General features: G+C 31.9%; 1 non-coding gene and 1 pseudogene across 1 annotated transcript; both read right to left on the bottom strand.

Moving 5' to 3' along the window:
* LOC138854207 (aminopeptidase N-like) overlaps positions 1 to 17,780 on the bottom strand; it is a 103,247-nt pseudogene that overhangs the window by 25,003 nt on the left and 60,464 nt on the right.
* On the bottom strand, positions 15,837 to 15,918 carry TRNAS-AGA (transfer RNA serine (anticodon AGA)). Its single transcript has one exon. It is a non-coding gene; the product is annotated as a tRNA-Ser (tRNA).

Raw genomic sequence — 17,780 nt, 5'->3', positions numbered from 1 at the left:
TTCCAGCACTATTGCCATTGTCTGCAGGGCTTAACATAAGGGGGAAAAGGAAGTAAATTCAATTATATTAATTCAGTAATTAGCTAATTCGTTTGTTAATTGGGTTTAGAGGTTATCGACTACACGAGGGTGTAATCGATAACTCTCATCTTGTCGGTATTGTATACCTGTCTTGCACACACCCTCCTTCCATTCTTTCCTAGGAAGATTCCTATCCCTTCTTCCCTTCACTACAAATTTATAAACCCTCCAAGTCATTCTATTTTGCTCCATCCTCTCTAAATGACGAAATCACCTCAACAACCCCTCCTCAGCCCTCTGAATAATACTTTTAGTAACATCACACCTCTAATTTCCACACTACGAATTCGCTGCATAATATTTACGCCATACATTGCCCTTAAACACATCTCTGCCTCCAGCCTCTTTCTTGCTGCAAGATTCACAGCTCATGTTTCACATCTACTTAAAAGTGTTGGTACCACTATATTCTCATAAATTCCTTTCTTTGCCTCCTTGAATAATGTTCTTTATCATCACAGATACCTCCTTTTTTCCTTCATCAATTCTATTTCCAAATATCTGAACACATTCACTTCTTCCATACTCCCTCCAATCTCATATCCAGTTTTTCCTTATCTAAATAGTTTCATACCCTCATTACCTCACTCTTATCTATGTTCACTTTGAACTTTCTCCCTTTACACACCCTCCCAAACTCTTCCATTAACCTTTGCAACTTCTCTTCAGAACCTCTCAAAAGTACAGTATCATCAGCAAAATGTAACTGTGTCAACTCACATTTTATATTTGAATCCTCATGATTTAATCCCACCAATTTTCCCAACACCCCAGCATTTACTTCCTTTTCAACCCCATCTATATTTTTTTCTGGATAACGTAGAATATCAGAATACTACTAAATACTAATATTACTATACTACTAAATATATCCCTTGGGCATTGTGAATGCCACAATTTGTTGATAGCCTGGTGTTTATTTGTTCTCTGTCTGTCTATCTCTGTATCACTCACTGTGACTATGTTCAAATGAGAGTTAATGTATTACCTATGTTATTTTATTCCTTAATATTGATAAAATATCTCGATGGCTTAATAAAACGGAAAACTAAGAGACAATTGATAATTTCTGACCTGTAAGTGATGAGTCCCCAGTTTTCCATGGCGCCAGCTGAGAAGTCAGGAATGGCTATCATGTCTTGCTTGGGGAGTGGGAACGGAATGTTGAAGTACTCCTCGTAGAACGTCAGGGCTTCAGGACCTGTCCTGAGGGCATAATCTGTCTGCTGAATGGCACCCTCACGAGCCTACACTGCGAAGGATAATAGAAATATTCTATGCTAGCAGAACCCTTAGATCGGTAGACAACGCTCTCGCCTCACACACTGAGTGTCCATAGTTCAATCCTCGGCCGGGTGGATACTTTTTACACGTTTCCTTACACCTACTATCCCTGCTCACCTACCACTAAGCAGGTTCCTGGGTGTTAGCCGACTGGTGTGGGTCGCATCCTAGGGAACAAGATTGAAGGACCACAAGGGAAATAAGACAGACAGTCCTCGATGACGCACTGACTTTCTTGGGTTATCCTGCGGTGGCTAACCCTTAGGATTAAAAATCCAAACAAATTTAATCATAAAATAAATAGTAGCAAAACAATACTGCACAATATTTCCATAATTGTTAATCAAAGGACAATAAAATTAAATATTTTTTCCGGTGATTGAGATTTATATCTTACCTCTGAAGAGAACATGATCGTTGGCATTAGAATCAGCATGAGTGAAGTCGGAAACGACGAAGGCGACCAAGTAAGTGGACATTGGCACACTTGTGTTGAAATGGTCCCACACCCACCCATCCTCACCCTCACTGTGCAAACAAACCTCATGTTAATGTATTATTATTATAAACAAAGTTCTTTTATATCAGTAAACACTGTATTTAATAAAAACAAATTAAGGGTCCACTTTTTTCTTACAATGGAAAGGTTTCAAATTTTGGCATGTTTGAAATTGAAGACATTGACGTTTCTCTGGAGAGGAAGATTTCAAAGGTAGCTTTCATAGCAGGTTCATCAAAACATGGAAAGGCTCTCCTGGCATCAGTTGGCTCAAACTGAGTCGACGCTAGCAACCTGCAGTGACAAACACATTATTACCACCTTTAAGAGCAGAATAAATGTCCTGATAATGTGGACTTTGTCATGACACAATCATTTTTCAATACTTTCAGCTGTTGCTATCACACATTTAAATTCATTTCTATACAATAGTTGGCTTACATTTAATTCAGTTGTAGATCAAGATTATGGTCCAGTAAATTTTAAACCCGCTGTATTGTAACGCACAAAGACTTAAAGAAAAACGAACTGAACCCACCTCACGTTACTCTATACATCCGTTGTGTCAATATATTATTTGTATTTGGCTTGGTAAAGCTCCTGGTGAGCGAAATGTAGCCGCAGTAAATATCTTTTTAGTTTTTACATGAGTCTATTTACCCAGTTTACCTCTTGTTACCGTCTTCGTCAGTGTATGTGGATCTATAAAATCCTTTGAGTTGATCATTAAGGTAACCGACGAACTCCATAGAGAGAATATACTTCTTGTCAAGTTCCAGCTCCTCCCCTAACACACCAATATAGAAATTGCGGTCGTTATCGTAGAGGTTCTGCTTCACCTCAACTCCAGGACCATCCACGTTGTCAGAAGGCACCACCTGTGAGAGTTCAGACTTCATAAGCACCACTTGTGAGAGTTCAGTGTTCATAAGCACCACCAGTGAGAATGATGAATGGAGGCAGAAAATTCATGATGAGACGAGAAGCAATGACATCAATATGAATGGACGAAGAGCCCGAAGATACTACGAAGGTAGTGGGTAAACAGCAAGAAAGCTAAAAGCGGGAAAAGCAGAATGGTTTAATGGATTTTGACTGGAATACTGAATGCAGGTGGTGATAAAGTATTGGAATGATTGATTTGCTATTTAATACATATATGAACCATGGATTGACAGAGCATATGTGGGGTTCCTTCATACTTAGAGAATGGGAGGAAGTTGCAAGATAAAGTAAATATTTTAGAGGAATAAGTTTGTTGAGTATACCAGGTAAACTTTGTGTTATTGTTGTGACTGATAGGATACTAGTAAATGAAGAATGTATAAAATCAGAGCACAGTGGATTTAGTATGACAAGAGGATGTATGGCTCGAGTATTTCCATTAAAGTATATAAATGAGCAAGACTCATACAGTGGGCATAAACCATTTATTGCATTCATGGACTTGGTAAAGTTGCATGACAGGGCAGCTTGAAGGGGAACGTGGAAAGCTGTAAAATGCTTGTGTAAGTTAAACAAAGCACACATTAAAGAATGTAGGAAAGAGGATGGCTATCAGTCAGTGTGGGACACAAGAGAAGTATGTATAATATCTTCATGGAGTTGTAAGAGAAGCGAATGCTTGTGTTTGGGAGAGTATGATCTTAAAATATGATGATTCAAATTTTAAGTGGTAACCTGCATAATTATTTTTTAATAATACAGAAAAAGTGCAAACATTGGTAATGGAATTTGGAAGGGAATGTAAAAGTGAATAAGTTGAAAGTAAATAAAGGATGAAGGTGAAGAGAAAAAGTAGAAGATACGGGGTAGAAAGAGTAGCAAATACATAAACTTTAAAGCAGGTTGGAGAAAGGAGTGGAACTAATTTGGTGTAAACGCCATCTTGTGCTCTACGTACATACAAATATACGGAATGGTAGTGTTCTAATGACAGGTTGTAACCACTGAGCATTAAACACAGCCTCATGCCAACAAAAACTTACCAACCAACGGCGTACTTTGGAGGTGGATAAATGGATCCTTAGGTTACCTCAGACGTGCCCAAGACTACATGGACAGATGGTCATAGGATATACAGAAATAGTATAGTAAACAGTAAAAAGGCACAATACCGTGACTGGAACAACACACAAACAACCCGCACACGGGAGAATGAAACTTATACCCACGTTTCGGTCCAACTTGAATCATTAACTTTTTTTCTATAAAGTCATCGTCACTCCCGCAGCCTTACCATATTACAGTGTGATTTACATTTCTCATAAAACATAAAATAAATTACAATAGGTGTACTTTTTTTGCTCTAGATATTCCTTTCTGCTGGGCAACTGTGTCGCTTTGACATCGAAGACGTAAATTTTGTTTACCTTTTTATACTAAGTGATTAGAACCATTTTCTCTTAACGCCTCAGCGTCGTGACTCTGTGGCTCCTTGACAACTCTTAAAGAGGAGGTTAAAGACCATGGAAATACTTTGCCCGAAATCTGCGTTTAAAGTAAATATAGTTACGCAGAGAATACCCACATCAAGCCTGTTTACCTCCGAATCTCTTTGCCAAGAATATAAAAATGTTAAAATTATGAAGAAAATATAGAATGAAGAAATTAGAATTTGTTCTCTCATTTATTTTCACGTTATTGTGAAATAATCAAGTACTCAGTGTTATCTCAATAAAGACTCATGGAACTTACTTTGATGGTCTCATTCTTGGTGATAATGTCAGCAATGTGGAGGGTAATGTTGGAGGTGGGTTCAATAACTTCTATCTCCACCTCAACATAGCCCATGATGCTGAAGTTGCCATTGATAAAAGGCTGAAGCTTTACCACATAGTGAAGAGGCTTGAGGGTCTTGGGGAGTCGAATATCAACTTCCTCTTTCTCTCTTGCATTTAATATGGATACCGGGAGATCATTAATGGATCCAAGAGGCTGTCAAATGTATTAATAGATTCAGGTTATTAATCCAATCAAGAAACATTAAGCAATTTACAAAAATAGATATAACTGAAGGTGCCAAAAATATTTAACAGTGACGTTACCAACTTATTCCAAACAAAAAAAATCTGTAGCGTACTGTATACAATTGACATTGGAGTAATTAACACGTATAAAAAAATCTTATAATGCAGAGCATATCGGGCAGCCTTAATATTAACTTAAAATTACTAGACAATGAGACAAATACAGGATATTGCTAGAATGGTATAGTCTGCCAAATTTGACATTTATAAACACTGTGGCAATTTGGTATATGAATTATGATATTCTGAGATCTTGTATAAGAATCTGGCGCAAAATTTGTATCAAAGAATACTGAGGGAGAGAATATATTTGGTTTCTACATGTGCTGGAACAGACTGGTCATAATATATATTCTAAAACATTAAACAAAGAAAATTAATTAAATATATTAAACACGAATATAATAAGTCTTAGATCGGTTACCAACATTTATTTTAAATAAGTTACTAATAAATAATTTCAGAAAATAGCTGAATTTAAACCAGCTATCCAAAAGATAAAGAAATGTCACAATACTATGACTGGGACATTTCAAAATTAGACCAAGAATATGAAATGTAACCAGACAGGACTTGATATCGATGGCCCAGAACGGACAGATGCATTGTCCAGTTTCATTTCCGATTTGTGGGTTAGCTGTAAAATACATCCAATAGGAATTCCTTTAAGGAAATTAACCCTAATCAATAATATAATTAAGATTCATTCAGAGGAGGGGCCAGAAATTCTATATTGGAAGGGGGCTTAGGGCTGGCTATCTGGCTGGAAGAAAGGGGGGGGGGGCTAGGAGACTTGCTTTGAAGCAGCGTTACTGTTATTACTATTTTTATTTGGGGGCTTTGTGAAGGCTGAGGGAATTCATGGGGAACAGAAGCCGCCTTTTTGTGCCACCCCTTGCTTCATCGATTATAGAGACACGCTTCCTTAACCAAGTCAGATAATAAAAGGTATATAGCAAGATTGCAATAGAGTATACGTCTTACTGTCTTAGTGACCCTTACCAGATGATAGCGAAGATGCACTAGCCATTGAAACACTGAGAAAATTATTGCGAGAGAGATATCAACTCTCTGACTATGGTTCGTTAAGCTAACATTAACAAGCAGCTTTGTATCCAAAATTACGTTGATTTATAGGAAGATTGTATCAGACACTGTCAGTGTAATCTGTAGATTGTCCGAAATCTCTACACTTCCTCTTATTTTTAAAACTTATAATTGAAATGTTAATGCAATGGACAGCTTGAGCTACATAAACACTAGTACATGTAAGGCCACCAGATTCTACCTGACACATCTTTCGTAAATCTCTATAAGCGGCGGTACATATTGTAACTAGTAACACTATAAAAAATAGTAATATTAAAAATAAAAAATAATAATATTAACAGTAATAATAATAATAATAATAATAATAATAATAATAATAATAATAATAATAATGATAATAATAATAATAATATTATTATTATTATTATTATTATTATTATCATTATTATTATTATTATTATTATTATTATTATTATTATATTGTTATTATTATTATATAATAATAATAATAATAATGATATTATTATTATTATTATTATTAGTAGTAGTAGTAGTAGTAGTAGTAGTAGTATTAGTAGTAGTAGTAGTAGTAGTAGTAGTAGTAGTAGTAGTAGTAGTAGTAGTAGTAGTAGCAGTAGTAACAATGCACTTGTTGTTTTAAAACGTTTTTGAGTGTTGTGAGCCCGGGAAGAGACTTGCAGTTTACAATCGAAAAACCTCGGGTTCGATTCACAAGCAAAGCGAAAAGTAAGGGCAAGTCTTTCATACTTGCTGCCCTTGTTTATCTATGAGTAAATAAATACCTGAGTATCATTCGAATGTTCCTGTTCGTACCTTAGTAGTTATGGAGAGGATGGCAGAGTAGATTAGAATTAGGCTATAAAATAAACTGAGTGAAATAACATGGAACTAGGTTATGAAACGAACTGAGGTAGGATGACATAGAACTAAGGTTGGATAACACTAAGCTAGGTTTGAAATGAAATTAAGCAGGATCTCAGCGTTTTCTGTGTAAAGTGAGTCGTGTAAATTAGAGTAGAGAAGAGACGCTCACCACATAATAAGCAGAGTCCTGGAAGCCCAACTCGGATGTGGTCTTGGAGAAACTGTAAGCCAGGACACCTGCGGCCACTGTTGCGCTCACGAACAGAAACCCAAACAGTACTGCAACTCGTCTTTTGACGTAGCAGCCAGTTTTCCTTACAATGGTTGCTGACTCACTCTCATTATCCATCTCCTTCATTGTATCACACCCTCTTGTATTTTACTCTGTTGTGTATCTATAAATTTGATTATTATTATTTTTGTTTATTATTAACACACTGGCCGATTCCCACCAAGGCAGGGTGGCCAGAACAAAGAAAAACTTTCACCATCATTCACTCCATCACTGTCTTGCCAGAAGGGTGCTTTACACTACAGTTTTTAAACTGCAACATTAACACCACTCCTTCAGAGTGCAGGCACTGTACTTCCCATCTCCAGGACTCAAGTCCGGCCTGCCGGTTTCCCTGAATCCCTTCATAAATGTTACTTTGCTCACACTCCAACAGCACGTCAAGTATTAAAAACCATTTGTCTCCATTCACTCCTATCAAACACGCTCACGCATGCCTGCTGGAAGTCCAAGCCCCTCGCACACAAAACCTCCTTTACCCCCTCCCTCCAACCTTTCCTAGGCCGACCCCTACCCCGCCTTCCTTCCACTACAGACTGATACACTCTTGAAGTCATTCTGTTTCTCTCCATTCTCTCTACATGTCCGAACCACCTCAACAACCCTTCCAAAAACAATATTTACAAAACAATATTTATTTCCTGAAATGTGGTAATTCATGACTGATTTAGTAATCAACTTTAAAAATAATGTATATATATATATATATATATATATATATATATATATATATATATATATATATATATATATATATATATATATATATATACATATATATATATATATATATATATATATATATATATATATATATATATATATATATATATATATATATATATATATATATATATATATATATATGTCGTGCCGAATATGTAAAACTGGTCAATTAGCAAGAACTCATTTAAAATTAAGTCTTTTCTAAAATTTTCTCTTATACGTTTAAAGATATATTTTTTTTATTAATGTTGATGTAAAAAATTTTAATTTTGCACTAAAAGGAACTTAGAAAACTTACCTAACCTTATTATAACAAGCGCAATTTATTTTAGCCTATCCCAACTTAATATATTTTAGATTTGTTTACAATAATTTAATACTAAACAAACACAGTGAAATATATTTTTTTCGTTAGGTTCAGAATGATTTTGGCGAAATTATTGCATACACAAATTTTCACTTGCCCTATATGGCAAGATGAGCGTTGCTATTTAAGCCAAGATCGCAAGTTCTGCCTATTCGGCACGACATATATATATATATATATATATATATATATATATATATATATATATATATATATATATATATATATATATATATATATATATATATATATATATATATATATATATATATATATATATATATATATATATATATATATATATATATATATATATATATATATATATATATATATATATATATATATGAATATGTATCCATGCAGGCCAGTAGAGTCTGCATGGATTGAATTGCTAAAACTCCAAACCTTGACATGTTAGACAGAGTGAAGTCAATGAGATCATCAAAAAAATCCCGTTACTGCCAGCTGACAGTGAACCTCAGTCTATCTTTAGCGTATCTTTACGGATACGCTCACCTGACGGAATCACATTAAATTCTTTAAAGAACAGTAGATTGCTGGTGTAGGACTTACGCATCTATTCTGACTAACACTACCTACATCCCATATAGTACTGGTTTGCAGGGTGCTCCTGATAACAGGGAAGATCACACTCAACAAGTACAGGAACAAGATACATCAGTGCCACTTTGTGCCTACAGGTTCGGAAACCTTTAGTTCAAGTGAAAAGCATACCACGGGTTTCCTCAAAGAGCTGGGTTCCAGGTTCATCGAAACCACCAGAGACCCAAGGGCTGCTTCCTTTCCATTCCAGACACTCAGTATGGCAATCAAGAAAGGGAATGCCTGCTGCATCTTGGATTCCCGAAGGATATCAGAAGAATTTACAACTTAATATATGAACTTACATATTTTTTACAATTCTTAACGCATGTAAATTCCTCAACTTCACGTTTATTCCCTTTTCTAAGGATGAGGGTCCCAAATTAGCACTGGAGGGGGAACTTCCTTCCAAAAATGTTGTTAAAGTCGCCTGTTTACGATTGTTTTGCAATATACATGTATATGTATATATATATATATATATATATATATATATATATATATATATATATATATATATATATATATATATGTCTCTATGTCTGTATGTATGTATAATCTTAACGGCAGGAGTATTTACCTGTTCGGTGAAGTGGAGATGCAGACTTGAGACAAACAATGTTCTCAAGCTTTTTAAAGCAGTTATGGCATCACTTTATCTCTGACGATAACGGGGAATTTTATCTACTTAGTTTTATATGGTTCATTATCACACACTTGAAACAAATATTGTTAAGATTAAACTAATTAATAAAATGAGAAACTTCAGTTCACACTATTTACTAGAGATATTTGTCTCAAAGTTTGTAATTGTAAATTATTATCGGATATTCAGAGAATTTCGAAAGATTTGCACATTAAAAATTTCGAACCACGATTTAGTGTCTGCAGAGGGAGTGTTCACAGCTGTTTTTCTGGAGTTTTTCTCAGTAGCTGACGTCGACTGGCGGTGTGTTTGAACTGTTGTCTGCTTGTAACTAGTTACAGTAGCATGTGCTAATATTTTTTTTTTAATTTTAAGCAATTATTAACCTTGTATGTATGTGTGTTCGTATATGTATATATATATATATATATATATATATATATATATATATATATATATATATATATATATATATATATATATATATATATATATATATATATATATATATATATATATATATATATATATATATATATATATATATATATATATATATATATATATGCAATAAGATCACAGTAAACATGTGATTTCAGAATATGCAAAACAACCACTCTGAAAGAATAGAGAAATTACAAGCGCATTCGTGACTGCTCACATTATCAAGGAACTATGAAAGTAAAGCATCCAAGGAAGCTATATAAGGGGTCTGGCCAACACCTCACTATCAGATCCCACAACGGTTAAACACCTGACGCGCGCCGACCCAACTTGGATAGGTCCTTTGCAAAACTCACCCACAAACTATTCTACCCAAGAAAATTTAAAAATTATTATTTGTCCAGTGTATTATTAAATTCTTCCCAAATTCTATTAATTATAAATGGATCTAATTTATATAAACCAAAGGAAATATTCATATTATTGTCAAAACTGCTTTTTATGAAACAAGATTCAATTATATTCCTGTCGACCATGGACTTGCTTGATACTACTTTCTCAACTTTTTGAAAATCAATTGGATGGTTAAAATCTCTTACATGAATAAATAGAGCATTGGAATCTTGTCCAGTTCTAATGCTATATTTATGTTGTTTTAATCTTAGTTCGAGATTTTTACCAGTTTGACCGTAATAAACTTTATAGACACATCCATCAGTATTTTGGGGGGAATTCTTTATCAAAAGTTTTTTTACTGTATCAAGATTTTTGAATACAACTTTAATATTAAAAGTCTTAAGAAGAGAAGGCATATCAACCAAGTTTTCATGGTAAGGGAGAACCAACATATTTTTAGTTGAATAAGGCTGGTTGTCCCTTTTTGGATTGTAAAAAGTATTTCTAGCAACTTTAAAAGATTTATCAATTACATTTCTTGGGTATTTTAAATCATTACCTATTTCATAAATTTTGGATATTTCCTCATCTATGAACTCAGGACTACAAATTCGTAAAGCTCTCAAAAACATTGATGAGAAAACAGACATTTTGACTCTTTCTTGATGCGAGGAATAATAGTGGACATAGGAACAGTTATTTGTAGGTTTTCTGTAAATTTTAAATTTGAATTCATTATTACCCTTAATAATTAAAACATCTAGAAAAGGCAATGAGTTATTTTCTTCAAACTTAACAGTAAAGTTTATAGAATGGGCTAAGCTATTTAATTTTCCAAGGAAATGGTGTATATCTACATTTTTGGGCATAAGACACAAAATATCATCGCAATATCTGAACCATTTAGCTCTGTTAGGGAGGATTGTGTTAAGCAACCTTGTTTCAAAAAATTCCATGTATAGGTTACTAAGAACAAGTGAAAGAGGATTTCCCATTGCCATACCAAACTTCTGAGTGTAAAACTTATCATTAAATACAAATTTTGCATCAACAATGCAATGAACAAGTTCTGCCCAAGTCTCTTTTACCCAATAGACTCCTTGACATGAGAGATCGTCCTTTTGATGATTTTATGAGAATTATTCTTCAGAAACATATTGAAATAACTAAAATACAGGAGAAGGAAGCATTCAAAATATTGAGAAACAAAAAATACTCTTTTAATCAGGCCATTCCATCAGAATGGAAACACAGTATGTTGGATCATTGCTATAATAAACTCAGAAGAATTTGTAATGAACTCAAGAGCAAACTACAAAGAAAATTAGACATTTTAATTGAAAATAGTGATTGGACAAAGCATGCTAATAACAATTTTGTAATTAACTTATCAGATGAAATTTTAGACAAACATACAACTGCTGCTCTAGGTTTTGGCCTAAGTTTTGCAACTTCAAAAAAACTTAATAATGTTGAAATTGCAAAACCCTTTTGTAACTTTGAAAAATTTTCTGATTTATCCTCTGATGAAATTAATATTAGTAAAGGAATGGTATATTGCTCTATGTTAAAACCAAACATTCCCAATTGCCCTCAAAGATTCTTTAAGTCTTATGATACACTGAATAACAATAAAAATTTGCACCTTACTAAAGCAGACAAAATAAATGCAATAGTAATATGAAAGAAAATGATTACCAAGAAAAAATGAATAATCTCTTAGATGATACTGAAACCTATTCTAAACTTAGGAAAAATCCCCTAGAAACCGTTAACAGCAATTTCAATAAATCAATAAAACTTCTACTGAAAGGCAAAGATGAAATAGTCAAACAATTTACTTCCACTAATCCATCTTTACCTTACATGTATGGACTAATAAAAACACACAAACCAGGGAATCCAGTCAGACCAATTATTAGCTCCATAGGGTCAGTTTCATATAAATTATCCAAATGGCTTGTTGATATTTTGGGCCCTATTGTTGGCAAAATTTCTAACTTTAATGTTAAAAACAACATAGACTTGGTTGATAAATTAAGCTCCTTGACTGACTTAAATGATTTTAACATGGTTAGTTTTGATGTTACTTCCTTGTTTACGAAAGTTCCTGTTGATGATTTATTAAGTTTCTTATCTGAAGAACTCGTTAACTATGATTTACCATTGCCAGTTCCTACTATCATTAAACTTATTAAACTTTGCATTGTTGATACAAAATTTGTATTTAATGATAAGTTTTACACTCAGAAGTTTGGTATGGCAATGGGAAATCCTCTTTCACCTGTTCTTAGTAACCTATACATGGAATTTCATCTGATAAGTTAATTACAAAATTGTTATTAGCATGCTTTGTCCAATCACTATTTTCAATTAAAATGTCTAATTTTCTTTGTAGTTTGCTCTTGAGTTCATTACAATATCTTCTGAGTTTATTATAGCAATGATCCAACATGCTGTGTTTCCATTCTGATGGAATGGCCTGATTAAAAGAGTATTTTTTGTTTCTCAATATTTTGAATGCTTCCTTCTCCTGTATTTTAGTTATTTCAATATGTTTCTGTAGAACAATTCTCATAAAATCATCAAAAGGACGATCTCTCATGTCAAGGAGTCTATTGGGTAAAAGAGATTTGGGCAGAACTTGTTCATTGCATTGTTGATGCAAAATTTGTATTTAATGATAAGTTTTACACTCAGAAGTTTGGTATGGCAATGGGAAATCCTCTTTCACCTGTTCTTAGTAACCTATACATGGAATGTTTTGAAACAAGGTTGCTTAACACAATCCTCCCTAACAGAGCTAAATGGTTCAGATATGTTGATGATATTTTGTGTCTTATGCCCAAAAATGTAGATATACACCATTTCCTTGGAAAATTAAATAGCTTAGCCCATTCTATAAACTTTACTGTTGAGTTTGAAGAAAATAACTCATTGCCTTTTCTAGATGTTTTAATTATTAAGGGTAATAATGAATTCAAATTTAAAATTTACAGAAAACCTACAAATAACTGTTCCTATGTCCACTATTATTCCTCGCATCAAGATAGAGTCAAACTGTCTGTTTTCTCATCAATGTTTTTGAGAGCTTTACGAATTTGTAGTCCTGAGTTCATAGATGAGGAAATATCCAAAATTTATGAAATAGGTAATGATTTAAAATACCCAAGAAATGTAATTGATAAATCTTTTAAAGTTGCTAGAAATACTTTTTACAATCCAAAAAGGGACAACCAGCCTTATTCAACTAAAAATATGTTGGTTCTCCCTTACCATGAAAACTTGGTTGATATGCCTTCTCTTCTTAAGACTTTTAATATTAAAGTTGTATTCAAAAATCTTGATACAGTAAAAAAAAACTTTTGATAAAGAATTCCCCCCAAAATACTGATGGATTTGTCTATAAGATTCCTTGTAAAATTTGCGATAAAGTTTATTACGGTCAAACTGGTAAAAATCTCGAACTAAGATTAAAACAACATAAATATAGCATTAGAACTGGACAAGATTCCGATGCTCTATTTATTCATGTAAGAGATTTTAACCATCCAATTGATTTTCAAAAAGTTGAGAAAGCAGTATCAAGCAAGTCCATGGTCGACAGGAATATAATTGAATCTTTTTTCATAAAAAGCAGTTTTGACAATAATATGAATATTTCCTTTGGTTTATATAAATTAGATCCATTTATAATTAATAGAATTTGGGAAGAATTTAATAATACACTGGACAAATAATAATTTTTAATTTTTCTTGTGTAGAATAGTTTGTGGGTGAGTTTTGCGATCTTGGTTAAATAGCAACGCTCATCTTGCTATAAAGGACAAGTGAAAACTTGTGTATGCAATAATTTCTCCAAAACCATTCTGAACCTAACGAAAAATATATATTTGATTGTGTTAGTTTAGTACTAAATTACTGTAAACGTATTTAAAATATATTGAGTTGGGTTAGGCTAAAATAAATTGCTCTTGTTATAATAAGGTTAGGTAAGTTTTCTAAGATACTTTTGGTGCAAAATTAAAAATTTTTACATTAACATTAATGAGAAAAATATATCTTTAAACGTATAAGAGAAAATTTCAGAAAAAAAATAATTTTAAATGAGTTCTTGCTAATTGACGAGTTTTACATATTCGGCACGACATATATAAATATATATATATATATATATATATATATATATATATATATATATATATATATATATATATATATATATTGTCTCTACGTCCACAGCAGGACTCAGACTTGCAAACTCTGTATCAGAGTGTACACAGTACTTTACCATTGAGCCAGACCCGAGTAAAGTACTGTGTTCTCTGATACAGAGTTTGCAGGTTCGAGTCCTGCTGTGGACGTAGAGACAATGTAAACTTACATATATATATATATATATATATATATATATATATATATATATATATATATATATATATATATATATATATATATATATATATATATAATATATATATATATATATATATATGTCGTATAGGCAGAGCGATCTTGGCTTAAATAGCAATTCATCTTGCCATATAGGAAAAAAATTATGCAATAATTTAAATTCTGAGAAAAAAATATCTGTGCTCTAAAATTATTTAGTTGGGTTAGGCTAAAATAAATTGTTCATAATAAGGTTTTTTTCTAAAATTCAGCAAAATATTTTTTTTACATTAACGTTATTGAAAAAATATATCACGATGAGAGAATTTTTTAGAAAGGATTTAATTTTGAATGAGTTCATACCAGTTTTATATTCGGCAATATATATCTATATATGTTATATATATATATATATATATATATATATATATATATATATATATATATATATATATATATATATATATATATATATATATGTATATTTATATACATATATATATATATAGATCGCAGAACTTGCGATCTTGGCTTAAATAGCAACTGTCATCTTGCCATATAGGACAAGTGAAAATTTGTGTATGCAATAATTTCTCCAAAATCATTGTGAACCTAATGAAAAAAATATATTTCACTGTGTTTGTTTAGTATTAAATTATTGTAAACAAATCTAAAATATATTTAGTTGGGTTAGGCTAAAATAAATTGTTCTTGTTATAATAAGGTTAGGTAAGTTTTCTAAGATTCTTTTGGTGCAAAATTAAAAATTTTTACATTAACATTAATGAAAAAAATATATCTTTAAACGTATAAGAGAAAATTTTAGAAAGGACTTAATTTTAAATGAGTTCTTGCTAATTGACCAGTTTTACATATTCGGCACGATATATATATATATATATATATATATATATATATATATATATATATATATATATATATATATATATATATATATATATATATATGAAAGAAATCACAATAAAACGCGTTGTTAAGTAAGTTTAATCAGGCATACACAAGTACAGTTATACAGAGTATCATACATAGCAGCATATGTGTAGGGAACCTAGGATAACCCAAAACAGTCCAACAAAATGATTTATTTCCATTGGGGTCCTTAAACATACACAAGCATCCGCAGTGAGTAGGATTCGAACCTACGCGGGAAGATCCCATCTGATTTCTAGTCAGACGCCTTAACCACTCGGCCATCACTGCTTGCTTTTATAGCTGTGAAAAAATAACATAGTGAAATAGGAATTAAAATAACCACTCGGCCATCACTGCTTGCTTTTATAGCTGTGAAAAAATAACATAGTGAAATAGGAATTAAAACCCGATCCCTCTCATGTGCTCACTATTTTCATAGCAATAGGAAGAAGCAAGAGAAGCACATTGTAAATATTAAACCCTGAGGTGACAACACCTTGACTAAACCCATCCCGTGCAAACCTAACCCACGCATACAGTTGTCCAACATTAAGTTAAATTATTCGCCTGACAAAGAACACACTGTATTTTTTGTGAAAAATAGTTTAACGATATTCTGGACTATAAAACTGTCAAGTTTTTACTTTCCAGAGTAGAAATTAAAATATGTTGTGCATCATGCTTGATAAATTACAGGGAAGGAATTTTTTGGCATTTATCTAATCTACAATGGCGTGAAGATTAGGCATATATATATATACATATATACATATATATATATATATATATATATATATATATATATATATATATATATATCGTGCCGAATAGGCAGAACTTGCGATCTTGGTTTAAATAGCAACGCTCATCTTGCCATACAGGACAAGTGAAAATTTGTGTATGCAATAATTTCGCCAAAATCATTCTGAACCTAACGAAAAAAATATATATGATTGTGTTTGTTCAGTATTAAATTATTGTAATCGTATTTAAAATATATTTAGTTGGGTTAGGCTAAAATAAATTGCTCTTGTTATAATAAGGTTAGGTAAGTTTTCTAAGATGCTTTTGGTGAAAAGTTAAAATTTTTTACATTGACATTAATGAAAAAATATATCTTTAAACGTATAAGATAAAATTTTAGAAAGGACTTAATTTTAAATGAGTTCTTGCTAATTGACCAGTTTTACGTATTCGGCACGACATATATATATATATATATATATATATATATATATATATATATATATATATATATATATATATATATATATATATATATATATATATATATATATATATATGTCGTGCCGAAGAGGCAGAACTTGCGATCTTGGCTTAAATAGCAACGCTCATCTTGCCATATAGGACAAGAGAAAATTTGAGTATGCAATAATTTCGCCAAAATCATTCTGAACCTAACGGAAAAAATATATTTCACTGTATTTGTTTAGTATTAAATTATTGTAAACAAATCTAAAATATATTTAGTTGGGTTAGGTAAGTTTTCTAAGATTCTTTTAGTGCAAAATTAAAAATTTTTACATCAACATTAATGAAAAAAATATATCTTTAAACGTATAAGAGAAAATTTTAGAAAGGGCTTAATTTTAAATGAGTTCTTGCTAATTGACCAGTTTTACATATTCGGCACGATATACATATATATATATATATATATATATGATTTAATGATTTAAAATCATTATTAAACTCGTTTACTATATCAGTACTTCTTATAACTATTTATTAGATTAATGAATGGTGCATAAGTATCTAATTCATCAATTGAATAATCATCTGGCAATAAATTATTTGGGATGCCGTCACCATATATGTAATCTGTGGTCATGATTTGTTCACTTAATCAAGGCAAAACATGTAATGAGTTCATTTGGATAAAATTAGTAGTGGAGATAAAATACAAAAATACGAATGAATTGTTGGGATTTCTTTTTAGATTATTCATATCGATATACGTATATGTGTAAGAATAGTATATCTTTTTGAAAATATTTATTCTAAACTTTCCTCTGTGAGTACGTGGCGAGTTAGCTCGCAGGTATCTCAATGCAACAGTCTCCGGACAAGGAAAACTTGGGTTTAAAACCTCGTTACAGTACTCCTCCTATGGCAGTGTTGTCGAGATG

The sequence above is a fragment of the Cherax quadricarinatus genome, chromosome 52 (assembly GCF_038502225.1).
Source record: "Cherax quadricarinatus isolate ZL_2023a chromosome 52, ASM3850222v1, whole genome shotgun sequence".
NCBI lineage: Eukaryota > Metazoa > Arthropoda > Malacostraca > Decapoda > Parastacidae > Cherax > Cherax quadricarinatus.
The sequence above is the reverse complement of the archived record's forward strand: the minus strand, read 5'-3'. Positions and strand labels throughout refer to the sequence as shown.